General features: G+C 36.6%; 1 long non-coding RNA gene across 7 annotated transcripts in view; it reads right to left on the bottom strand.

The window, feature by feature from the left end:
* LOC144305726 (uncharacterized) overlaps positions 1-17,541 on the bottom strand; it is a 64,089-nt gene extending 46,548 nt beyond the window's left edge. For all 7 annotated transcript variants that reach the window (XR_013372790.1, XR_013372791.1, XR_013372792.1 and 4 more), the window contains exons 1-2: positions 17,485-17,541; positions 16,506-16,549 (exon numbers count right to left, since the gene is read on the bottom strand). This is a non-coding gene — a long non-coding RNA (uncharacterized LOC144305726). The remainder of the gene's footprint in view (positions 1-16,505; positions 16,550-17,484) is intronic.
* Positions 17,542-27,444: the final 9,903 nt, after the last annotated feature.

Raw genomic sequence — 27,444 nt, 5'->3', positions numbered from 1 at the left:
ACAGGTTTACTCATTATGCTATGTTCACCACCAGAATGCTCACAATTTACCCGATATCACTGACTGTATTCCTTATGCTGTGCCTTTTATCCCCATGGCTTATTCATCCTGTAACTGGAAGCCTCTATCTCCCACTTCCCGTCACCCATTTCCCTTCACCCACTCACCTTCCCTCTGGCAACTATCAGTATCTGTACCCCTGTAGCAATATAGCAGCCAACTACTTATGAATGAAGCCTTTTCCATTTTGCAAAAGTAAACTTAGCATTATGAAGTTTTTTTTAATAAATATTTTTATTAAGAAAAAATCAACATACAAACAACAAAATCATACAGTAGGCACTTATGGATCTACCATAGGGATTAGTATGACTTTTTGTGCTCCTCTTCTTCCACTCATTATTCTTCTCTTTCTTTCCTCTGCTGCACCCCCACCACATACACATAAATTATATTGTTTGTATATTTTTGCAACTAAACATAGTATTTGTGAAATACATAGAGAGCTTTTTTTTTTTTTTTTTTTAATGATAGGCACACAGTGAGAGAGAGAGAGAGGCAGAGACACAGGCAGAGGGAGAAGCAGGCTCCATGCACCGGGAGCCCGACGTGGGATCCGATCCCGGGTCTCCAGGATCATGCCCTGGGCCAAAGGCAGGCGCCAAACCGCTGCGCCACCCAGGTATTCCCATAGAGAACTTTTATTGAAAAGTATACAGAGAGTGCTATAGACTGAATGTTTATATCCTTCCAATTTCACATGTTGAAGCTCTAATCTCCAAAACAATAAAATTTGGAGGTGTAAACTTTGGGAGGCAATTAGATTTAGATGAAGTCAGGAGGGTGGAGCCCCAATGATGGGATTAGTGCCTTTATAAGAAGAGACCAAAGAGCTTGCCTCTGTCTCCACTATGTGAGAATAGATCAAGAAGGCTATCATCTCCAAACCAAGAAAAGGTCTCTCACCAGATACTGGATCTGCTGGCACCTTAATCTTGGACTTTCCAGCCTCCAGAACTGTGAGAAATAGACACCAGAAGAGAAATTGCTGGGTTTAAGTATATGAATATCTCCCTATATTAAGTATCATTAAATGCTGGGTTTAAGTATATGAATATTGTTTTTAAGATTGTATTTATTTATTCACAAGAGACACAGAGAGAAGCAGAGACATAGGCAGAGGGAGAAGCAGAGTCTCTGTGGGGATCCTGATTCTGGACTCAATCCCAGGACCCCAAGATCATGACCTGAGCCAAAGGCAGATGCTCAATCATTGAGCCACCCAGGTGCCCCAAGAATATGAACATTTTATGCTATTGTGTTGTAAAATTGCTCTCTGAAGTGTTTGGAATTTATACTCTAACAGCAATAGGTAAGTGTTCCTGTTTCCTCTCATCTTCACTAACATCAGTAGTTGGTAATATGATTATTATTAAATTTTCCATTCTGTTGGATATGAAAAGGTATCTTACCGTTATTTTCCTTCATTCCCTTGGCTGTTAGTAAAGTCCAGCATCACATTTTCCTAAGCAGTATATTAATTGATTCTATAAAACTGCATGAGATGGTATCAGTGTGTTATGCTTCTCACATAGGTTCAGTATGTGAGCACTACTAATGATTCTGAGTGGAAGAGAGAGAAGGTTGTAATTTCTGAACTTCACACTGGAACTCTAAATTGTGGGGGGATGTTGACTATGAGAGAACCTCAAGAAAGAAAGAAAAATATAGTTGTGAAGACTCTTTCAACTCCCCTAACAACCTTAAAGGGGTTACATGACAATGTGAATGGTCTTTAATGAAGTTAATTTCCAGGTTGTAGAGAGGTGAACTATTAGAACTGTCTTACTTGTACAATAAAGACTAATAATTAACTCATTGGTAGTTGTGGGTGACAATTAATATGATGCTAGTTAGAGATTTCTGAAGAGAACAATGGGCTTTTACAGTTTACCAAGGCATGGCATGAAGTAGGCTGTTTGTCTGTATCAGATATCATCAATGCCCCTGCCTCAGCCTCTGGATCAATTGTGAAGAATTTCTTTCTTTCTTTCTTTTTTTTTTTTTTTTTATTAAAGCCAGCAGAAGTGTCTGTATAGAATAGTTCTGGAATGGACTCCCTTCATGCACCAGATCAAATCTTCTTACCTTCACTTCTCATTCTATCTAGCCACTGCTGCAGGGACAGGTCTGTAACACAGGTGCAACCTTACCATACCTCACATCAGGCCCAGAGGGAGGGCCTCCATCTACCTTCTTCAATGCCTTCTTTGACACCACATCATGGAACTCCTGAGGTAACCCACTCCTCACTCAAGCTCTTGCATCTTGGAGTGAGTGAGAGTTGAGAATTCACGGGGCAGCCTTTGACTAATGCAGATGGGATCCAAGAGATAAATGCTTCTCTTCTCTAAGTGAACTGCCCTAGTACATTATTAGGATCTAGGAATCAGTCTAAACTCCGAGGTTGATTAAAAAAAAAAAGGGGGGGGGGCAGAATTCAGCAAAGCAAACTATGAAGGAAATGCAAGTGAGATAAGAAGAAAATCAGGAGACAAGAATAAGTGTGGGAGCAAAATCTTGTGGGGGTGGGGGGGTGGGAGTAAGGTGTAGTATATAAGTGAAGGGGTTAGCCATAGACTGGAACAGGGAAAGTACATCGATTGTAACAAGATGAAAGTTAAAATATATGAGTCCAAGGGTAAGCCAGTTAGTAAATATGGTAGCAGGAGGATGAAGTTCTCTTCTGATTTCCTTAATTAACTCAGGTAAAGTTAAAGCATTATTATCAGCTAAGGGTGTGGAGAGATGAAGGGATTTGGAATGTTTGAGAAGAGGACAGATATGTAATAAAGAGAAGAGGAGGGGAATAGAGCCCTGGAGAGAGAGGGAGTGAGGTGATTGGGGAAAGTATTAGAATTAGTGGCAACCCTTGTCTTTATATCTTTTCCCATGCATTAACCCATTTTAAAAAGACCTTTCCATAATTATTACAACTTTAACCCTGCAATTCTTAGAATATACTAGTCTACTGTGGAAGTTCTCAAAGTGTGGTCTCTGGACCAGCAACATCAACAGCACCTGGAAACTTATTAGAAAGGAAAATACTGAGGTCCCCACAGACCTCCTGAAACTGACACTGTGTTGTTGGGCCCAGTGATCTGTATTTTCATAAACCCTCCAAGTGATTCTAAAAGAGAGCCCCAGGTTGAGATCCATGGGTTACTGTATATATTTTTACTTAATTTATCTTTATACAAATTATCTGTTGTGCATATATGATTTATAAAATTATCCTTAAAATAAAAATGCTGTAAGATAAACACAAACTTTTATTATAGAATGTGTTCATATCTAGAACAAGCCATTTTAAATTATAAAGTCAAAATATTTAGTCAAATATCAATGATACTACTTTTGAACCAAAGCTATTATAATTACTATGAATTGAATTTGAGGCATTTAGAAAAATTCCCATAAAATGTAAAAAAAAAAAAAAAAGCTATTTTCTATATCGGCTAACTGATGTACAGCCTGATTTGTTCACATTTTTTTAAAGATTTTATTTATTTATTCATGAGAGACAGAGAAAAGAGAGAGAGAGAGAGAGAGAGAGAGGCAGAGACACAGGCAGAGAAAGAAGCAGGCTCCATGCAGGGAGCCTGATGTGGGACTCGATCCCGGGTCTCCAGGATCACTCCCAGGCCAAAAGCAGGCGCTAAACCGCCGCCCAGCCATCCAGGGATCCCATGTTTAGTACATTTCTAAGAACGGACAGCTGTTGGTTCATATTATCATAACATTGAAATTAATACTGGATTTTAATGAAGCATAAATTTGTCCAGATTTAACACTGATATTTTAAACTGGGAATTGAACTGAACTATAAAAAATAACAATGAATATATTGAATATCTTCTTATTAGGTTTTTTGATATGCCAAATTATTAACCAATTTATATGTGTCTTCAATACATCAGCATGACTAAGAACAGAAATATTTTTTAAATATTTAGACATATCCTACAAAGTAAGAACTGCAATGCAGATAGGGTATTTTTATTACTACTGAAATACATTAAAAGTGTTTCAACAACTTGATAATTAAGAAGCATTATAAAGTTGCAGCTTTATTATTGGTAGTTACTGATGAGAAAGACAAAAGCAAATAAATCTAAAATACCTCTTTTATCAGTCACAAAACAGAAGTTTTAATGCCAAAGTTGTTTGGCTACTATAGAGATTGTCATGAATATAATATACAGTACACAAAAATATTCTGTTGCCAAAAACATCTCCCCCAGTACACTAAGAAAATGCTCCCTTGATTTGGTCAGTAATAGAAAACACAATAGTGCTTTATATTGCAAACTCATCACTGATTTCCAGTTTCTTACCATCTGGGGATTGCTACAACCTATTCTCTCTCTCTCAGTGTCTAATACTCAGGAATTATTTGCTACACATTTTAGCAAAGTGATCATCATCATAGTCATCATCAAAACCATAAATATTGGGCAGCATGGGTGGCGCAGCAGTTTAGCGCCACCTTGGGCCCGGGGCCTGATCCTGGAGACCCAGGATCGAGTCCCACGTCAGGCTCCTTGCATGGTGCCTGCTTCTCCCTCTGCCTGTGTCTCTGCTTCTCTCTCTCCTCTGTGTATTCTCAGAAATAAATAAATAAAATCTTTAAAAATAAATATTGTTATAAAAATGGATAAAAGATACATGGCTTTTGTCTCCTTGGAACAAAATAAAAACAAGAAGTTTCACTGCCTTTTGCTGAGTTTTTTTGTATTGTTCCTATGTTTTCTTCTTCATTTTTCTTCTTTGTCCAATTGTTCCTATGACATTATAATTTAACTAAAATTTAATCAAGCTCACATGAGACGATAGCTGCATTTGCTATAAAATACTCCTTAGGTGGGCATGAGGGAGGGGTGGGAGAGAATATAAATGATATAAGACTTGATATTTATTGATAACTGACACGCCTGGATCAATAGGTACACAGAGATTCATTACTCTTCTCTATTTAATATGCTTGAGATCTTCCATAATGAAAAGTTAAAGCAAAGTTTAACCACATTTAATATTGTTTGGAAATTAAGAACTTTACTGCAAACCTTGAAATAACTGGAGGCATACTGGAGTGTTGTAAAACAAAGATTGTTGTAAAACAAAAATTAATGTTGATGCTTATGGAAGAAATGTTCACAGTAAGAATTAAAAAAAAAAAAAAAAAAAAAAAAGCCAAACCTGGTAGTAAGAAGATAGCATGATAATCTTTCTAGAGATTGATAGGGAAATAGCACCAATTTTCTCATCACTTTCAATTTGTGGTAATTATGAATAATTCCAAAGTCTCCCCGGTGTGTTTCCAGGGTGATCTGACATCTGAACTGAACCCAGTCTCAGAGGCAGCCTGTTACCACGGGCAACAACAGCTCAGATCCAGCCTGGGTTTGTGCTGCCTACCAAGACACTATGTCGGACAAGGCATGTATGGGTATAAAGACTGGTGGAATGAGGTGAGGGTTAAAATTCTGAAAGAGAATTGTACTAATGAGCTCCACAACTAGATGAAATCACAGAGCTTCCATAGGTATCCTACCAAAGCATAATGTATACAAACTTTAGAGTCCAGAGGCCTGTGTTTGATTGAATTCCTTGTCTGTCTCTCACCTTCTGTGTCACAAGGGATAACTTTTCCTCTGAAGTTTTGTTTCTTGTTTTTGTTTTTTGTTTGTTCTCACTTGTAAAATGGAAATAATAATGCACATCAGAAAGAGGTATTGTAGGGGCACCTGGGTGGGTCAGTTGGTTAAGCGTCTGCCTTAAGCGGAGGTCATGATCTCAAGGTCCTGGGATGGAGTTCTGCATCGGGATCCCTGCTCAGCTAGGAGTCTGCTTCTCCCTCTCCCTCTGCACCTCCCCCCAGCTCATCGCCGCCCCCCCTTTCTTTTTCTCAAATAATCTTTAAAAAAATAAAATAAAAATAAAAAATAAAAGTATGGCATAATATAAAAACATATGAAGACAGCAGAGTTTTACCCACATATCTGTGTGCGTGTGTACACACACACACAGATACACAAACAGAAATCTACACTGTCATTTACTTTTGTCTCATTTTATCAAAGTTCTCCAGTAATATAAAAATACTCATTGAAGAAAGTAAAATCACTCAATTCATATTTCAACCTGGATATCTGAGTAGTTTGGAAGCAGTAACTATTACCATTTATAGTTAAAATCTATATTCACCACTGCTCTGATTGATGTGAGATTTATTTGTAGTTGTCCATGTGTAAAAGTGATATTGTATAAAGAGTTGTTTTCTGTTGTACCAAATCCATTTAGCTTGAAGCTGTTTCCTTCAAAACTCCTTTGTCAGATACCTGTAAATGCTTCTGGTGTGATTCTAGAATGATATTCCATCTGATGTTCCTGATAATAATGACAATAACAACAAGAGAGTTAAAACACAATGGGGCACTCCTGTTTGTTAAGTCAAGGTGCCCTAATGTTTCCATGGAAACTCTCTCCTCTGCTCCCATATTTAACCTTTCCTATCCAGTGATGGTACAGTGAAATTCTTTGACTCATTAATACCACCCTCCTTTTCCCTATTTAATTAGCTTTTTTTCCTTTTTCCCTTCTCTTATTCCTTGTCTTCCATTTCCAATCTCGTTCTCACATCTTTTTTCCTACTTTGATATGTACCTCTCTTCTCAGCCTCTACTGTTATATTTTTGGATCTATTTTTAAAATAGTGATCATTTTTCTTAAATATATATATGTTTATATAAATATTAATAAATTTATATATAAATATATAATATATTATATATATCCAATCATCTAAACCAGAAGTCCAATCAACTTAAAACCTGTTTAACTGGCTAAGTAAGTGACATCTCATTTATGAAGTCAGATTGTCATGTTGCCAGGACAACTGCAAATATGATCAAGCTCAAATCCTTCCTCAAGGAATACTATTCATGTTGTCATGACAACCTATAAAGCTTGGTTTAAGTGTCATTTCTATATGGAAGATCTGCATATACTTTGGTTAAAATCAGGAGCATTTGATAAATTTCTGTAAATTTTCATACTTTAAATTCACCTCAAGCTTCCAAATCAAAATTAATAAAATTGAAAACAGTTTAAAACATGAGGATTCTATTATTCTAGTGAAAAAAATTACATTATTGATACAGAAGCTATATGACAATGTAAGCTATGACTTATAAGTGATATTTAAAAGCTACTGGTAAATTGTGGATTTTTTTTATTTGCGTGATTAATCTTTGAAATTTGGGTGTGTAGTGATGAGATCCATGGGTAGTGGAATAAATTTTGAATTAGTCGTATTTATGTCTTAAATAAATCCAATGATCCTTCAAATAGTAATACATAATGAACATTAAATGTTAAACAAAGGTAAGCTTTGATAAGAGTGAAATTTTATTACTGCTCTGCTAGTTATAACTCTCTCTTCTGAAAGGTTTCAATGATTCACTGATTCAGAGGGCTTTAAATGCCTTCTTTTATGATCAAAAAACCCCTTTTCACTTTATGCAGGGCTGTGTTACTAATATCGACATTGGATACTGAATTACCAATAAGAGTAAAAACTGCTTTAAAAATCTGTCTTCTCAAAAACAATCTCTTCTCTTACCATCTCTAGAATGTGTCACATGTCACATCCCTTTACAAATAATTCTAGTGTGGCTTTTGACTATTCCTTTCTTTCTCCTGTCTTATAAATCTCAAACTGATCTCATTCCTGATCTCTTAGCATTATTTCATTGGCACTTATGTGGAAGATTTGTGATTCAAATAATATTCAATGCGTTCTCTAATGTCAGGCTCCACTTTGTCCTCTCAGGATGCTGATTACATGAATTTATAGCAAAGCTTCCAAGAGAGTTCATGGATGGGCTTTAGAGAGTCTACAAACACATCTGAAATTGTATGCAAAATTCTAAGTGTATATTCACATATGCATTTTTTAATTTTTTTATTTATTTAGAGACAGATAGTGTAAGCAGGGATGGGGGCAGAGGGAGAAGGAGACAGAGAATTCCAAGCAGACTCTGCCTTCAGCATGGACCCTATCCCACAACCCTGAGATCATGACCTGAGCTTAAACCAAGAATCAGATTCTTAACTGACTGAGCCATCCAGGTGCCCCTGTTTTTTTGTTTGTTTGTTTGTTTGTTTGTTTTGAGAAAAAAAAACCTCCAAAACTGGCATCACATTAGAAAAGGAGGTATTACCAAAAAAATATCAAGGACCACTAATTTAGGGCATAATATAGCATCGAAAAGTATCAATGGTAAAGTGGGTAAACCTAATTTTAAGTCAAAAGAGTTGGTTTTCAAATCCCAAGTTTTTCCTTACTAGTGTATAGGCATTATATATCTAAGTATAAATTTTAGAATATGCCAATGATTGATAACTCTGGAAAACAGTAAAGTCTATTACAGGAAATTAAAAACTAAATGCAGGCAAAATTATTAATAGTAATTGAATTTAGAGACTATTATTAATGTAAATTAACTTCCATATAATATTCCTCTAAAAACTGAGGAGTAAGATTTTTTTAAAGGCAACATTGTCTCTAAGAGATGGGAATAGAAAAAAATGAAAGAATTTCTAAAAAAAAAAATAAACTGAAGTATGTAATATAGTTTGTATTATAGATATTTGGATAAGTCATTGTCCCTAGATTATAAAGTCTTTAAAATGGAGAACTTTAACAAATCTCTTCATAACTACAATGTGTGATTAACATTGATTGACTGGATTTGGCAAGATCCCAATAAATCAATGGACACAATTTCCTAAGGAATCTTCCAAATCAAATTAGGTATTTTCTCCCTTCATATGAAGAACTTCTATAATACATATGGAGAAGATTTCCCTGTAGGCAAAGATAGAAAGTGAATTTTAAAATTTTTTTTTAATTTTTTTTATTTATTTATGATAGAGAGAGAGAGAGAGAGAGGCAGAGACACAGGCAGAGGGAGAAGCAGGCTCCATGCACCGGGGCCCGACGTGGGATTCGATCCCGGGTCTCCAGGATCGCGCCCTGGGCCAAAGGCAGGCTCTAAACCGCTGCGCCACCCAGGGATCCCAGAAAGTGAATTTTAGATAGAGAAAACCTTCTAACAAATGCCATTGATAGTGCCATAAACAGAACCAAACAAAAAGAAATAACATCCCTCAAACTTAGTGGTGTCTCCGTGGATAAATTAAACATGAAAAATCAATGGATTGGCTAAAGGGAAAACAATCTGTCCATGAAAATGATAAATCAAGAAGAAAACCAAGTTAAGAAAGTAGTAGTTATATAAAATAAATACTTCTCTGAACATTTTCTTTACTAGAGGATTAACTAAGGTTTAGTGCATTTAAGTTAGCACTGGACATAGAACTCCACTCAAATAAATTAGTTTGAAAGGAGAAAATTGTGTCTCAAGTCACTTGGATTCTAGTTACCTATCTCACAAACATGCAGGAGAGCCAATATGTTGCACCATGAAGCAGGAGCTCAGAGAGGGAAACCAGAATCTCCTCTGCATGTGCTGGAACCCAGGTTTGCAAGAAAGTTTCTTGAAGACAAATCCATCTTTGGGGGTTGGTGCACTTGGAGACTGACACATGTCCTCGAAGTGGCTTACCTCTGTTGGAACATACAGAATTTGGAGTTCTAGGAACTAAACAGGTCACTATAAGAAAAGGAAAAGAGGACCATGAAACTCCTTGTGATACCACTGTCATGCCAACAAACTGTCCATTCACATTCCTGGCAGGAGTTACACAGCAGGAGATTATACATGTTGCAAATCTGTTGTAAAAATAAAGGCATCCAAGAAGAGTGAGGATCCCCCTCCCCACGCCCAAGCCCAAGCCAGCATCCCAGAGGCAACAGAGACCCTGATCCATCAGAAAACTGTTCCGAGCACCAGCAAGTCTTTGCAGGAAGATGCCTGGCCTTGCAGGAAGTGCTGGAGATGGGCAAAGCTCAGATGATTCCTTGCTTTTAAGAACAGTTGAGAAGAAAAAAAAAAAAAAAAAAACAGTTGAGAAGCTAGGACACATGGTACAGAAGAAAAAAATGCCAGGCAGAAGAACATGAGGACGGAAGCAGTGTCCTTCCTGTCCACAACAAGAAGCATTTCACCACTCCCTGTCCTATTGGCAATAACTTGTTCAAAGAAAGGTAGATTTCAGAGGAGATGCACATGTGATCTAAAAGAATCTATAATAACTTGACAAAATTTAAAAGAAAAAAGAATGAAAGAATGAAAAGAGTGATGTTACAGAATAACAAACTCATGCCAAAGTTTTTAAAAACCAATCACTGGACCAGGTCCTTCAGAGAAACACAGTCTAACCACAGGCTGCCCCACTGTCTGTCCTACTACCTGGACCTGGGATGACTTCAAGTGCTGGATGAACCACTAACATTACCTTCATGATGCAAAATGCTAATTTTTCTCTAGTTGTTTTTTCGGGTTTTTTTTGTTTTTTTCAGAAAGGGAATCACAGTGTCCTGAAATGCTGACCCAAACCAAGTAGAAACAATAACCCTTGGGGAAATGGATCAACAGACTATGGTGGGGTAATCAACTCAATATAACTACCTGACACTGTCCCTTCAATTTTTACTTCTAAATTTTCTCTTTCTGGTTTTTACTCCCTACCATTTCCTTTCTTAAGGAGAAAGGCCTTATATGCTCATGAGACCTTAGCTCCCTGGGTTGGTTTGTTTTCATCAAATTTCTGGGACTCAAATGCATCACTTTTGAAATACCAATCCCAATTCATGCTGGTTCGGCAAAATCCAAATTTGAGGTCATCACACAGTATATTTTAAAACTCTCTGGATGTAGGTACTGGATGATACTAAAAGCTGACTTTGGAATAAGCAGGTGCTCTGCCAGAGTCTATGGAGTAAGTGGTCTGTTTCTTCGTGACCTGGGGTGATCAGAGTAGCCCTCACTAATCCCACTCCACACAGTATGTTTCTTCATTTATCAAGAGTATATTTCCATGGAAGTTATGAGAGCAGAATTGGCTGAAAAAATGACAGGTTAACTACAGAGTTTTCTGGAAACGCTCCCCCCCCAAAAATCACGTTGCTAAAAATGGCCTGGTGGTTCCAACTCTGCCATGTATTCTTCTAAATATAATGTCCATTATTTATAAGTGTGCTTGGGGAGGTTACAGCTAACCAATTTTTACCAAAAATGGAAGTAAATACAATTATCACACACACACACACAAAAAAGCACAGATGAATGACAAAAATTCCTTGGAGTTTAGTGGTGGGAGATGAAGGATTTTTCCCTAACAGCCTCCACACCATTAGAGTAAACATTTCCTCTTTGTATCTAAAATGTATTGGATGTTGGGGCACCTGGGTGACTTAGTGGTTGAGCATCTGCCTCTGGCTGAGGTCATGATCTCAGAGTCCTGGGAAGGAGCCCCACATCAGACTCCCCGCAGGGAGCCTGCTTCTCCCTCTATGTCTCTGCCTCTCTCTCTGTGTGTCTCTCATGAATAAATAAATAAAATCTTTTATAAATAAATAAATAAATAAATATGTATTGGATGTCTTCTCAGTACATAGCATTATGTTAGGTGCTGGTGTTTTAAATAATTGCTGGAATGTGTCACAAAAAAACAGTGCAAGGCAGGGTTGGGGACAAAAGGAAAAATGGAGCACTGAGAATGCCATTTACTTAGTAGAGTTAAGCAAGGATATTGACTTTGTGGCAATCAGCACATATTGGGTGGTTGACTCAGGGACTGAGTCAGACTAATTAGCTCTTAGCCTAGGAAGCCCTGACAAGGAGTGAAGACTGAGAAAGCCACAGTAGTGGTGCCAGAGCGTTCCAGCTCAGGCATGACAATTCAAGCTAGCCTGCACTGAGAAAGATAAATACTCGGTCAAGTGGACTGTGGTTGAAAGTGAAAAAATCAGAGCACATCAGGCCAAGGAATGAGAGCAGAAGGCAGTGGGTCAGGATCCACGGCAAGAGTAAACAGAGGAAGTAAGTTTCTGTAGCACGGCTAAAGGTTAAATTACCTCCAGTACAGGATTTTTTTTTTTAATTTTTATTTATTTATGATAGTCGCAGAGAGAGAGACAGAGAGAGAGGCAGAGACATAGGCAGAGGGAGAAGCAGGCTCCATGCACCGGGAGCCCGATGTGGGATTTGATCCTGGGTCTCCAGGATCGCGCCCTGGGCCAAAGGCAGGCGCTAAACCGCTGCGCCACCCAGGGATCCCCAGTACAGGATTTTTAATGGGAAATAGCCATACATATTGGAAGCCCTTCTTGTCTTATAGGAACCACTTTGTAAGGGTGAAAGGAAACTTTAGACCATTTTTTAACCCACGTAAGTCACTGCCCTTGTCATCACGAAACTAGTTCCAGAGACAAGATATGTACAGAAAAAAAAATCAAATAAAGAAATGTTATTGTGCTTGTTCTGCAAATAAGACCTCATATTAAGCCTTAAAGAGGATGCAAGGATGCAGCTAATGTGGTCACTACTCTTAAAGTTTTTATAGGGTAAGGAAAAGATAAATATGTAAACAAAGTTCATAGCTTCATGAGAGAAATCCCAAGTAAGTAGAAGTATGAGACCAGGTCTAAAATAACAAAGCTTGAACTGCTAGGGACCTACAGTGGCACTTAGATTTCAATGGCAAAAAGTATCTAAACACAGGGTTAATCATCTCAAGCAAATGTTTCCTTCAGGGAAAGAAAAGTCCTGCCAATAACAGATGGAGACCTGAAAAGATTGCCCATTTAGTTAAGCAGTGATGGAAGCCAGTGCTGTTGACAATCACTTCAGCCACACCTGCATAATGAAAAATGACACCTGGGTGCCAAATTGTGAGAGTGTGTGTGTGTGTGTGTGTGTGTGTGTGTGTGTATAAGGTGTCAGTGTTTAAGCATTCTTAAAAATTGACAGTCTTCCTTAAATACTCCCATTCCTGTGTTCTTTATTCAAAAGAAATTTTAGTAATCTCTAATTTTAAGAAGTATATGTCATTTACTGTATATTTGTTCCCATTCACTTTTTTTTTTCTAGAATCAAAAAATGGTTTTATCTTGGAAATTCACAAATTAGACTTCCTTACTACTTCTCTCCTTTCACCAGGAAGCCATCATTCTGTTCTTAAACAAATTGACAAATAAAAAAGGCCAATGAAACTCAAATGGACCATTTGAAACAGTAAATTGTAACCACATAAACTATAAGTTCTAAATAGAAACTGTGCTTTCCCATTTGTTTTAGACTATACTAATCAACATATATTAAACAAAGACTGGAAACTTGGTAGATGTGATTTGATTTTTTTTTAAGCTACAATTAAGTAGTTGGAAAAATGATTCTGAAGTATGTCCTAAAGGAATTGGTTTTATCATAGGATCTCTAGAGACTGAGTTTAGTTACTCAAGAAAGTCAATACTCTCTAATAAATCAGAAATGATGGGTGTGGTAACAGAACTATGAACATTGGAAAGAAAGCAAAATTATTTCAAAAGACGTAATTATATGACTGGAAACTCAAGCAATTCAACTGAAAAACTTCTGTGGATGGAAAAAAGAAAAGGAAGTTAGGTCCCTTATGCCTGCCATAATGACTGAGATGTTCAAAAACTACCAAGTAAGCCTCATCACTAGGGGTCCAATGCTTTGTCCATGGGTCTTCCTACGGTCAACTCATCACTCCTTTTTCCTGGGGGGTTGACTATTCTACACTTTTAAAATTATTTTTACTCTAAGCTATACAGTTGACCCTTGAACAACATGAGGGTTAGGGACACCTACTCCCACACATTTGAAAATCCATCTATAATTTTTGATTCCTCAAAACCCTATTAATAGCCTATGATTGACCAGAAGCAATAAACACAGTTAATACACGCTTTGTACGTCATATATTCCATACTGTATTCTTACAATAATGTAAGCTAGAGCAAAGAAGATTTCATTAAGTAAATCATAAGGAAGAGAAAACACACTTACAGTAAATGTAAAAAATCCATGTGTACAACGAGATGATCAATGGCTGTTATCCTATGCTGGCAAACTGAATTTAAATAAAATATTTTTTAAAAAATCCATGTGTAAGTAGACCACACAGTTCAAACCCATGTTGTTCCAGGGTCAACTGTGCATTGAATTATATTCAAGATGAATTATTAATTAAAAACAGGAAGCATGGGGCATGGACACAGCAGCTTGTGGGGACCTCCAGCAGCTGGTAGGGATGAGAGGCACAGGGATTCGGGTTTGGAGCTCCATGGACACCCTGGTGCCAGGCCAGGACTAGGTGGAGGCCAGAGGAGCTGCAGGTTCTGGAGAGTGGGTGTCAGGGGTAACATAATACTCCTATAGCATCCCTGCTTCTATGTTAGTGGAAATGCCACCAGTCTTTTTCCCATTAAATAAGATGCTGACCTTAGGAATAAGGTTTATTAATATGTTGAATATACCGGATTTCCTAATATCGAACCCAACTTCATTTCTGGAAAAAAATTCTACTTGGTCACAAAATCCGATTGCAAGACATTAGCAGCCAAGTGCCTGGGCAGGAGTGGGGTTACCCCACCCCACTCCTGTCCTGGAGCAGCCAAGAGACAGCCATATTGGGGAATTCCTCCCAACTGTGGAAGGAACTTGGCCCAGCCTTGCCAGAGATGTGTTGAGATGGAATCTGCTACTGTGTTTTACAATGACAGGCAATAATATTTAAAAATTTTTAATTATATATTCATGAGAGACACAGAGACTCAGAGACATAAGCAGAGGGAGAAGCAGGCTCCTTGCAGGGAGCGCAATGCAGAACTCGATTACAGGACCAGGATCACACCCTGAGCCAAAGGCAGACACTCAACTGCTGAGCCACCCAGGTGTTCCAATGATTTTGTTTTAAATGAAAACCTAAAACTGCATCACTTATCACCCACATGAAACTCTGATTATTTGAGGTCATTAGAGAAATATGAAAACAAAGCTTAGGGTCTAATTTATTCCATGATGGGTTTTTTTTGTTTTGTTTTTTTTGTTTGTTTGTTTTTTTACTTTTTGTACTATTTAGGAAAATTTCTGCATGTTATGTTGCATTCCATGGTATAATCTTGAATAATGATGAAATCAAAGATCCAGCAATTTGAACTTATTTTAGGTTGACTCATATAACAGCCAAACATGCCTTGGAATACAAATAAATAATGTTTATCCTGAGAAATATAGCCCCATTATGAGTAAATTGTGCTAACACTGGTGACTAAGCAGTAACCTTTACTATCCTCATCCCATTTTCATGGAATATGTTTCAAATCCTCCCATCTGTTGGGTAAACACTTGGAATGTAATATGGATTCTTAATGCTCTGAAAGGTTGTGTTCTGGCATGAATAGCTTAAAGAAAAAAAAAATTGGCTCAAGCAACTGATTGGATCATTTTAGCTAATATTCTATTTGAACAACAGTTTCTATTTGATTAGGATTTTTCCTTCCTTTGTAATTCTCCAAGTTTGTCTCTCTTATGTTTCATAGGAAATGAATCTGTGAGCAGAGCACCTACACTGATATGTATATATATCATTTTTTTCATGAGTGCCCAATATCCTTTCCATCTAAACTTCAGAAAGTGACTTTAAAAATTCAGTTTCCCTTAATCTGTATTCTCAATCAAATTTCACCCAGGCTTGGGTGATTTAATATTTATACCCATAGTTTCTAAAAGTCTTACATAAATAAAGATTGAAATGTTAATTTGTTTTTTTTATTGTTTTTATTTATGATAGTCACAGAGAGAGAGAGAGAGAGAGAGAGGCAGAGACATAGGCAGAGGGAGAATCAGGCTCCATGCACCGGGAGCCCGAGTGGGATTCGATCCCGGATCTCCAGGATCGCGCCCTGGGCCAAAGGCAGGCGCTAAACCGCTATGCCACCCAGGGATCCATGAAATTTTAATTTGGAAAAAAAAACAAAAACAAAAACAGGAAGCATGGATAAATACAACCTCTTTTTAGATGATTGTAGAAAATTTGATATTTTTGTAAATTTACTTAAGATGAGTCATTCATCTGTTCAGCAATATAGAATGGATGACTACTATATTTCAGGCATTATGCTGAAAGTTGGGTCTAAAATAAACAAACCAGAGAAGATTTCTACCCTCATGGATTTTATAGTTTAGTTGGTGAGATTATAAATAAATATATAAATAAATATACAATTATAAATTCTTGTAGTCACTATGAAGGAAATGAATAAGATATAGTAAGAACACAGTATAAGTAAGAAGTCAGGTAAAACATCCCTAAAAAAAAGTGAATATTGAAGATGAGATCGATGAAAATTTGGAGCTTCCCAGAAAAAGAAATGAAAAAAGGGCTGGAAAATCAAAAACAAAAATACAATGACAACAATACTTTTGTGGCTAGAGCATGATACTCACAGAAAAACTGCACTGAGAGAGGCAAAGAGAGACTCTTCTTGCCCCTAGTAAAAAAAAAAATATATATATATATATACACACACACACACACACACACATATTTATATACACACACATACACACACACATACTGGATTTTATTTTAAATATGGTTTGAACCATTAAACAATAGAATTTATTTACATTTTCAATGATTTTTATGACTTCTATGTAGAAATGGCTAAGAGGATGGCAAGGATGGGAGCAGCGATGCCACTAAGAGGCTCCTGCTGCATTGTAGGGAGGAATCCACTTTCCTAAGTGCTATGAGCAAATATACAGAGTGACTTACACTATGATAGGGAGCAGTGGAGATAGACAAATGTAGATATATTTGAGGAGTGCCTGGGTGGCTCAGTCAGTTATGCATCTGCCTTCAGCTCAGGTCATGATCCCAGGGTCCTGGGATCGAATCCCTTTTTGGGTTCCCTGCTTGGTGGGGAATCTGCTTCTCCCTCTCCCTCTGGCCCTCTCCCTGCTTATGCTCTCTCTTCACTTATTCTCTCTCTCAAATAAATAAATAAATAAATAAATAAATAAATAAATAAATAGTTTTTAATGATTTTATTTATTTATTCATGAGAGACAGAGAGAGAGAGAGGCAGAGACACAGGCAGAGAAAGAAGCAGACTCTCTGAGGAAGCCTGATGAAGGACTTGATCCCAGGACCATGACCCGAGCCAAAAGCAGACGCTCAACTACGAACCACTCAGGTAACCCTAAATAAAATCTTAAAAAAAAAAAAAGTAGATATATTTGAGAAAGTTTTGGCAGTGGACTGGACAGGATTTGATGATGGATTTTTGGATGTGAACAAAGGTAAAGATTTTCTTGTGCTATTAAGTTCATACCTAGAATAACACCTAGCACAAAACAGATACTTAATAATAAATAACTGTTGAATGAATGTCCAGTATAAATCAGTGCAGGTGTCACTTACTAATATGAGGAAAACTGGAGAAGTTGTTTTCAGACAGGACATTGAGTTTTATATGCCTGTGGACATTCAGAGTATATAGAACCATTAGAACTATATCTAGAGCTCAGAAAAGCGTCAGAATCTAAGACCTGAGTTTCAGATAGATAATGGTATTTAAAGCGAACGAGCATATAGAGTAAGAAAAGAAGAGTATTCTAGATTGAGTGATGAAAAATTCCAGTATTTAGAGAATGGACAAAAAACAGGAGTTAATAAAGACTAACAAGGAGCATCCAAGTAGGGAGATGACATTCTGGACAGTGTAACATCAAGGATACCAAGTAAGACAGTGCTTTAAAAAGAATGGAGTAGTCAACTGTAATAAAACATTTAGTTACATGAAAATTTCAAAGTTCATTAGATTTTACAAAACTGGTATCATTGGCAATCTCTGTGAGAGCAAAGTTTATGAATGATAGAGGCAGAGACAAATGAGTGTAGGCTAAACACTAAGTGAGAGGTCAGGAACTGGAAAACGCATATATGGACAACCCAATTATAAGCTGAATTTATCTGATTCCTATTCTTACCAAGTATATTCAAATGTTTCTAGAACTCTAGAAATTAAATATGTGTAAGAGATGACAGGAGAATGACGGTATATAGTCTTTCATTTATTAGAAAGAAAGGCAAATTAACTCAGAACTAAAAAAATAGAAATGTAAAGATCTCCTTATGTCTTAAAAAAGAAAATTGAAGATTTTAAAACATCAATCATGAATGCTGCTTTTGGCTATTTTTGATGTTGTAACTTGTAGAAAACAATACAGTGTTAAAGGGTGATTAAAAATAGAATGACTGTATGGAGTAGAGACACCTGACTACTCGGAAGGCCTGACCCAAACTATCTCATATAAGAGAAATACACTCACTGAATTTTTGAAATCTCTTCACAGTGGCTGACACTACTGCAACTAATACACAGAATGGAAAAACAAAACAACAAAAAATCTTACTTAAAGCCATGTATTTATCATATAAAGTACAAAAATAATGGAATAATTGTCAAAATTCTAAAGAGAGTTTGTAAGATTTATATCACCATGAAATGGGTCAACAAATCCCTGGGAAACTAAACTCTAAGGAAAATACTATAATTTTCTACTGCTGATGTTCTTGGAGCTGCCTTGGTTCCTATACTTTCTATGATCTCTCCTGACCCTCAAAATTCAATCCCTATTTTTAACTTATAAGGTAGTTTGAGTTGGCCCCTTGAACCATGAAAATATTTAACCAACGCATCTTGTTTTTAGTAGTAGCCAAGAAAAGAAAAATAGAGAAACCGCATTCTTCAAATACTGGTATTTGGGAAAAGAAAATCTAAGTGACAACAGTTGTGTTAAGGTCTAAAGTTCTTTACATACATACACACAAGATGGAGAACAGAAAAAACTGATGAGGAAATTAGGTCACACAGAGAATGAATTCGTTAACTTTCATGATAGTGAATATTTTGGGCAGTTCTGGACTATAAAATCTGGGCATTGACAAACGACACTGATTAGGAAGGACTAAGCTATATAAGAACTGACTGATGGGACTAGTACCCTTTATTCTAGAGAGGGCATACATAACTATCCTTGAACATTTTAGAGGTCAAGTGCTCAGGGGCAGTGAGGTCAGAGTACACCATTAGGGCCTCAGATCCCAGAAACACTTGGCTTCAGATTGCAGAACTTAGAGCTAATACAACCCGAATCAAAACCTGTCAACATTTGGACCAATACTCGTGAGCCATCCAAACAAGCTGGTATCCTGAAAGGACTATAACAAAAATGGACGATAAATAAGACTAAGTGGATCATGCATATTTAGAGCTCAAATGATGACAAAGGTTAAAGATGAGACAGAAATAGAAGCCTAGCTTAAAACGGGTTCATTATTTAGAGCCAGTTTTCACTTATCTGAAGTTTTATTTTTGTGGTTTCAGAAAGAGGTGGTGAGGGAAATCCCCAAAGTGCTAAAGGAATACTTGAGCTCTGATGGAATAATCCTAACATGTTTTATAAGTTTTAAGTTTGTAACTTATATATAACATATTATAACTAATATGTAAGTACAGGGCATTTTTTATATATTGTTTCATTTAACCCTCACCAACATTTTAATGTCAGATGCCTTACTGTGACTAATATCTGGTGGCTCAGTGGTTGAATGTTTGCCTTCAGTTCAGGGTGTGATCCCAGAGTTCTGGGATCGAGTCTCACATCTGGCTCCCTGTATGGAGCCTGCTTCTCCCTCTGCCTATGTCTCTGCTTCTTCTTCTGTATGTCTTTCATGAATAAGTAAATAAATAATCTTGGAAAAAAATCCTCATATTTATACATCAGACTTAGCTACTACACCTCTTCTCTACAAGAAATTAAACAATTATATAAGAGATCTATGAGTAGAACCAGGCACTACCCACAGCAGTACAGCACTGAATAACTGTAATTCTCTGTAGAACTTTCTGAAAATGGAAGCAGCTCTCTCAGAATGAAGTAAGGTTCTCATCCTTCAGCAGGTTCAAGAAGAGCTGAAAGACAGAGTAGTTATGCATTAGGTTAGGCAAGAAAATCTTTAAGGTCCCTTCCCAAGTGAAGATTCTAATTCTACATACAGAATAAAAGGAGTTAAGTGAAGTGTTTAAGTATTTTAAGCAAGGGAATTGGGTTAAGATAACCTAGATCCAAATCTTAGGTAGTCTCTCCACTATTAGCTGTTTGATTTTGATCAAGTTGCATAACCTTCCTAAGCACCAGCACCCTATCTTTACGATGGAGAGAAAAGTATTGACCTCACAGAGTTTTACATAAAATTATGAGACAATATACATAAACACGCCAAGTCCAGTGATGCACAATGAGCATTGCTAAATGGTAACTGCTATTAACACAATTCAGTGAATGACATATTGCTTAAATTTTGTCCCCAAACAGAACTGTAATAACTTTTTGTGGTTAAGGAGAAGTCAACTCTAAGTACTGAGTGTCTATTTCATCATTAGAGTTAAACTCTAACAGATCTGGGGTAATGAAGGGAAGAGAGAAAAAGAAAAATAATGAAAGAAGGCAGAAAACCTTGTGTGAACTTTCCCATTACTCAACTTGATCAGATTCCCTGAGTTACCCAAGTGGTAATTGTTGCCAATAAGGTAATCAGATGAAACAATCCAATATGAAACAATGTGGAAGCACTGAGAACTAAAATTCTTCCAGCCAGGATCCGCAGTGCCCTGACAGCAAGATGGCTTCAACTGTTCAATAGAAATCTTGTTCTAGCAAGAAATTGTTTAAATGTTCTATATCAATTTGACCAGCTCATTTTCATTTCCTTTTTCTCTCCAGTATATCTATGATTATAGAATCATTCTCTGCCCAGAATTAAAAAAAAAAAAGTAGTACAGTTTGAGGGCGGGTACAGAGATTTGATGATATTTTTAAATCTCCTACTTATGTTCTTTCTTACACTTAAAGCTGTGGTATCAATGTAGTCTCAACATTAGAATCACTTGAGGAAATCTAGAACCCATTATGCTTGGGTTCCACTCCTAAAAATTCTGATTCCATTCAGCCTGAGTTAGGGCTGTGCATCAGGAATTTTTTTTTAACATCCTCCAGATGATTCTATCACTCAACTGAAGTTTAAAACCATTGACTTAAAACCCTAAAAAAATTAGAGCTGCCTTAGAATGCAGTATAGTCTCTAAAGATATATTTGTAGACATCTGGCCTTTCCTTTGGAGCTCTGATATAGAATAGACTCCACAAGTGCTTTGGGAAGTTATTTCTTTGAGCAACATGGGTCACCTTGATGCATTGAGGGATCATGTCCTGCTTGTTCTTGGTATAAAGTTCCAAAGATATTGTAATTTCCTACTAACTTGATAACCATGGAGGAGAGCTGTCTTGTTGAGCCCTGTTTGCCTTTAAAATAAGAGATGTCTCCCAATATGCTTCAACTATGTGCATGGCTAGACTTCCCCTCCACACACACACAAGATAAATAAATAAAAATAAAAGGAAAAGAAAAAGAAAAAAATCTTCCATCTTTCTCTAAGAGACTTCAACAGCTGATTTAGAACAGTGTTGAAGCTTCCCACACATTCTGAGAGAAGTTGCCAAAGAAAGATCAAAAGGTAATTAAGGAGAAAACATCACTGAAAAAAAAAAAAAAAGATCAACATTAAGGGACTTATATGGAGGCAGAACTATTATAAGAAATAAGAGACATACATATACATAACACATGTACTCACACACATATAAACACATACGTATTAAATCTTGGGTGCATAGCACTGGATTAATCTTCACACTTTGTTCATAAAACATGATTGTCAGGCATGGACTTCTCATTTAATTTTATTATTTTATTTGTTTTTGACCAATAAAATGAACATTCCTAAGTGCCACTACCTAACTTAAGATCTAGACTATTACCAATTACATTTATGTGTTATTCCTTTCTCTTCTTGCCACTTCTCTTGCACATATATAACTGCTACTCTCAATTTTGTGCTTTTATTTTACTTATAGACATTACTTAAATAGGTATGCCTAGTACTGTTTACTTTTGTGAACATTTTGCAAAAGGGAATCTTCTGGTACTTGCTATAGGACTCAATCTAATATTACTAAGACTCATGCACAAAGTTTCTGTGTGTTAATTTTCACTTTTATATAATAAAAATGAATGTACTACAGTTTATATATTCATTCGCCCATTAAGTATTTGGATTGTTTCCAGTTCTTGCTATTACCAACAGTGCTGCTGTGAACATTATTCTCCAGGTCTGCTAGTGCACACATGCAAGGGCTCCTCTTTGGTTTATACTAGTTCCTCTTGAAATCTGATAAGTCCAATTCACGAAAATATTCAACTTAGAAAATAAAGTCAAATTATTCTCCAATGAATGACAGGTCTCAATGATTTCAAGTTTTGGGTCAATTTTTGTTAATCAAAAGTGTGAAGAAATGCATTTCAATGAGATCTTAGGGTTCTTCAGAAGATCTACTTAGAGACTAAAAAGGCTTATTTTAGCATTAAAAATGCTGAATCTAGATGAATTCCATCAAGTTCTGTCAATCTTTCAAAGAACAGATGATTTTGATAGCATTCTATAACACAGGAACATTTTGAAAGCATCTCTATACTTAAGTTTACAAACTTTGGAACCTTAATTTAATTTTAGAATACTACAAAAAGGGAAGCTGTAGATTCATTTCACTTATGGTCACTAATGAGAAATTCTGAATAGCTACTAATCAGCAAGTTGAACCCAGTGGTGTATTAATAAAATCGTGCATCATGACTAAGTAAGGTTTTTCCCGGGAATGTAGGAATTTTTCACTATTAGGAAAATGATTGATGTAATTTATACCATCAGAAAATTAAAAGGAAAACACAAATACATCACTGGATGATGAACTCTGAAAACTCAGCAGGCTACTATATTTAATGGAATGAAACTATCCAACATGAGACATATTCACACATCTGTGTATTGGAAAATTCTTTAAGGACAATTACAGTATTTATTCATGTTTACCCTCATTATCCAAGGTGTATCACCTAATGGAAACTCTGAGAGGAAAAAAAAAATATGTGTTTCCATTTACTTCCAGTTTAAAAGAAAATAAAACTATGGCAGGGTGGGGGGTGGGCAAAGATGCTGTATTCATGGAAATTCTGATATAGTACAAATAAAAAGAAAGACGAATGGAAACCTGAGACGTGAAAAAAAAAATCAATCATGGTCATCTGTACTCTTGTGGTTAAGATATAATCCCATGCTAAATAAATAACCTTGTACATAAATACTTCTCTAAATATATGAGAATGACCTTGAAATTTTTTCTAACGTTTCCCTCTCATTAACTCCTAAGAGTCTTTGGCATTAATGCAAATATGAAGGACTGTCACAGTCTTGTGCTTGCTCCGCAGTCATTGTGCAAATACATCCCGGAGGTCACAGACACCTGGAGAGTACTTTATTAAACCATAGGATAGCCCTCTTGTCAATCCTAATGCAATTGAATGTGCTGCCACTGGTGCTTAATGTAATTCTTTTCTTGACTGATTTTTGTTCTATACCATCTATAGTTTATGAACTTTTGCCAGGTAAAATAATTTACATCTGAATCCTCAACAAGCTCATAGTGAAAGCTTTTGGCTTTTACATCTTCTTGTTTCAGATGCTGAACAACACAGTTAGCTTCTTTAATGAAAGTACCTATGTCTATGCACACACACAAATGTGCTCTCACGCGCATATTCTAGATCTGATCACTCAGGGGCTTCACCCATTAAAAATGACGGAATTCCTTTTGCCCAATATACAACATTTCCAAATCATGTCAGCTCACAGGAAGGCAAAACCATGGGACTATATGCCACCAGCCAATTGCTAGGAAAAGGGGAATTGCTTCTGAGTTGTTGGAATTTTAAAATGTGTATTTTCAACAACTGTTAAAAATAAAAGCTAACTTACGAATTCAAATGTCAAAGCTCTAAGAATGGTGCTGGCGGAGAAGACAGGGCACTATTTGCATTATAGCAGATAGATTTTTCTGGTACTCCAAGAAGAAACAAGGTTTGGATAACTCAATTTCATGTAAGACTTAAAAAATTATTGCCTTTTGTTACATTAATTTATACCTATCGGTTGGGAAGAAAGTGTGTCAGCTGTGCTTCCGAAAACTGCATTTGTTTTCATCAAATGTTTATCTCACTGTAAACTAAAATCACTCAAACAAAACAAAACTTCTACATATTCATTCTTAAACCACAGATTCCTTTTGAAACCAGACAATAAGAAAACCAGACATAAACATTCTGAAAGAATTAAACTATCCACTTGTACTTCCTAGCACAAAGTTTCTATTCTTTATTCTGAAGTGCAGATGGACTGTCTTTTACTTTCTTATGGGTCAGAGATCTAGGAATTTTTTAAAAAGTATATTAAGTAAAATACTTTTGTGATACTCAGAAGTCTTGCAATAAACCTTGCCAACAAATAAAAAAAAAAAAAACAGGAAAAAGAAAGGAACATTTGAATCATATTAGGGGGATTCAAACTTAAATAAATTTGATAGTGCTTTTTGGTAGCTATGGTCTCAGCTATGGTCCCTTGAGATAATATATGAGCATTGCTGACCTCCTCACAATTACTCAGTAAATGGCTATGATTGGTACCATTTGTCCGGTATTTGTAAGGTGCTACTCTACTAGAGTATGGTGCAAATATTTTAAATTTTTCCTTCTGAACACCACTATAGGACACTCCTATTACATCTTGTTCATATACAACAAGAAACTGAGGCTCAGAGACTTGCCCAAGGCCTCACAGCATAAGAGTGAGGTCCAAGATCAGATTGAAAACTATAGATCCGGGAATCCCTGGGTGGCTCAGCGGTTTAGCACCTGCCTCCGGCCCAGGGTATGATCCTGAAGTTCTGGGACCGAGTCCCGTGTCGGGCTCCTGCATGAAGCCTACTTCTCCCTCTGCCTGTGTCTCTGCCTCTGTGTGTGTGTGTGTGTGTGTGTGTGTGTGTGTCTCATGAATAAATAAATAAAATCTTAAAAAAAAAACCTCTAGATCCCAACACAGAAGAGATGAATGCTTTCCCTATGCAAATCCATGATAAGGTGATAATTAAAATAATTCTAGGCTATAAGATAATTGTTAGTCCCATCAAGATCTTATTTTTTTTTCAAGATGACTTTTCTTCTCTCCTTAAATATCTAATTCTTTCGTTCAGGAGGTGAGATTGAACCCGGATTTAGATTCAGACAGCTTGAATCTAAATTCCTGCTCTGCCACTTACTCATTCTGTGACTTGGACAATAATAAGCGTCCTTGGTGCCTTACCTGAGGGTTAACAGTAGTATATCCCTCATAGCACTGCTGTGGAGGTTAAAAGAGTTAAACTATATGTCAAGAGTTTAGAGTAGTACCAGGTGCCCAGTAAGCCATGAATAAGCATCGGCTTTACAATTAACATTTAAATTTTGTCTTATGTTTGGAGGACCTGGCTTTTCTCATGTTCCTACCCAGATACTTGGTCTGCCTGCTTATGACCCACCTTATTTGCACAAATAAATAAGGCAACAAGCACTTGAATCCAGTTAAGATTTGGCCAGAGTAACAACATGTTTGGGAAGTTTCTACTTTGTACTCTCATCTACAGATGTGGTTTTGTCAAGTACTGGGTGACATTCATGTGTTCCTATTTTAATACATAAATAAACCTGAAAGACAACTAGTAATAACTGGTCTCTTTTTCCAAATCTGTCTAGATTCAACATAACTAATGTTTTCCTTCAGAGGACCGTAGGTAGGGCCCCTGGACACAAATGGTTAGAACAGCTGACTCCTCATCTGGAATAGTGGGAGGATGACGGCAATGCCTGCTGGCCTCTTGGTTGTAGTACTACCAGGTTGTAATAATCAAGGTTAGCTGCATGACAAATTATACATGCTGTTCCATTCTACTATGACACAGATATGACTAAGGCGCTAATGAATACATCTATTTAAGGAACACAGATGCATTTATTTTGCGAATGTGATTTCAAATTTTCAAATTTCAAAATTTTTCAAATTTTCAAACAATCAATGTATATTAGATTTTTTGAACATGTAAATATCAATGTTCTGTTTCGGACAAAGTTTTATTTAGAAAGTAATGTTTAATAGAACTAAACCATATTTTAAAAATTTGTCAGAAAATTAGGAAATATCTTTAAAAATATGTAATATGTTGATGTTTAGTGCCCTCCTTCACTGTATAAAGGTGACTCTTTGGGACAAGGCATTGTATGGTTTTGTATCTATATTTCTGCTCTGTTTTACAATCCACCCAGGCCTCCTGATCTTTCTCTCAGCCTCACCCTGACTGAGTCATTCAGTTTCTCCTAGTTCCTCTTGAAATGAACTTGGGCTTTTTAGGTCAAAAGACCCACAAGGGCACTTAGAGTTCTGGCATTGCCAAATTGACTACAGTCAATTGACATTGACTACGTATTAGTCCAGGGATAGATTTATATTGAAAAAGTTGGCATCTCTTCTTCTGCCTTGACAAGAACTACCAAATAGTCTTTTGGGCTTTTTCCTGGCCCATCCTGGGAAGGAGAAAAAAAGTCTATCCAATATATACAGACAGATGAATAGATATAGTTTTATAGACATCAATTTAATGTATTATTAATCAATTTAAACCTTCTTAAAAACATTATGTTAAAAAAAACATTATGTTAAAATAAATTACAAAATATAGATAAAATTCTTATCAGTAAGCTGATCACCCTTTGCCTTGTAAATGAGCCTCCTACTTTTTCTTTCTTGCCTCATTCAAAATGTTTCATGTCAAGATGCTTCAAAATTATGTGACATCTCTTTTAATTCTATGTGGGCACTAAATTGGGCAAGATTCCACTCACTTAAGCCAAAAACACTGACCTTTTAAGCTATTATCTTGGAGAAAAGCCACTCAAATGGAATTTTCAAATGTACATGCAGTTCTTAGAAGCCACAACTTTGCTCCCCACTCATCATTTTAGCACTCTGACCTATTCACACATTACAAGAAAAATAGGAAAACATGCATAATAATCAGGCACAAAGCATTAGTGGAAATATTTTCAAAATCAAACCACCAATCACTAAATGAAAATTACTTGATGACATTCTGTGTCATCCCCGGCTTCTGAGCTTGCAGGGGTACAAAGCCTACTAACCACATCTCCAGGTTATTTTGCCAGGGAGGACTGAGCTGGAGTTCTTCGGTGCAAGAAGCCTGTGTTAGAGGGGGAAGGTGAGAGAGAAAGAGAAGGTATTATTCTCAGGTGGCAGTTGCTGCAGGTATGGTCTAGTCAGAGAGCTCATGAGGTTTTGCCCAAGGCTTTTGGGTAACTTCCCAAAAAATACCCATGTTA

This window comes from Canis aureus, chromosome 36 (genome assembly GCF_053574225.1).
Source record: "Canis aureus isolate CA01 chromosome 36, VMU_Caureus_v.1.0, whole genome shotgun sequence".
NCBI classification, from domain to species: Eukaryota; Metazoa; Chordata; class Mammalia; order Carnivora; family Canidae; genus Canis; species Canis aureus.
Note: the sequence above shows the minus strand (reverse complement) of the source record. Positions and strands in the feature narration are given on the sequence as shown.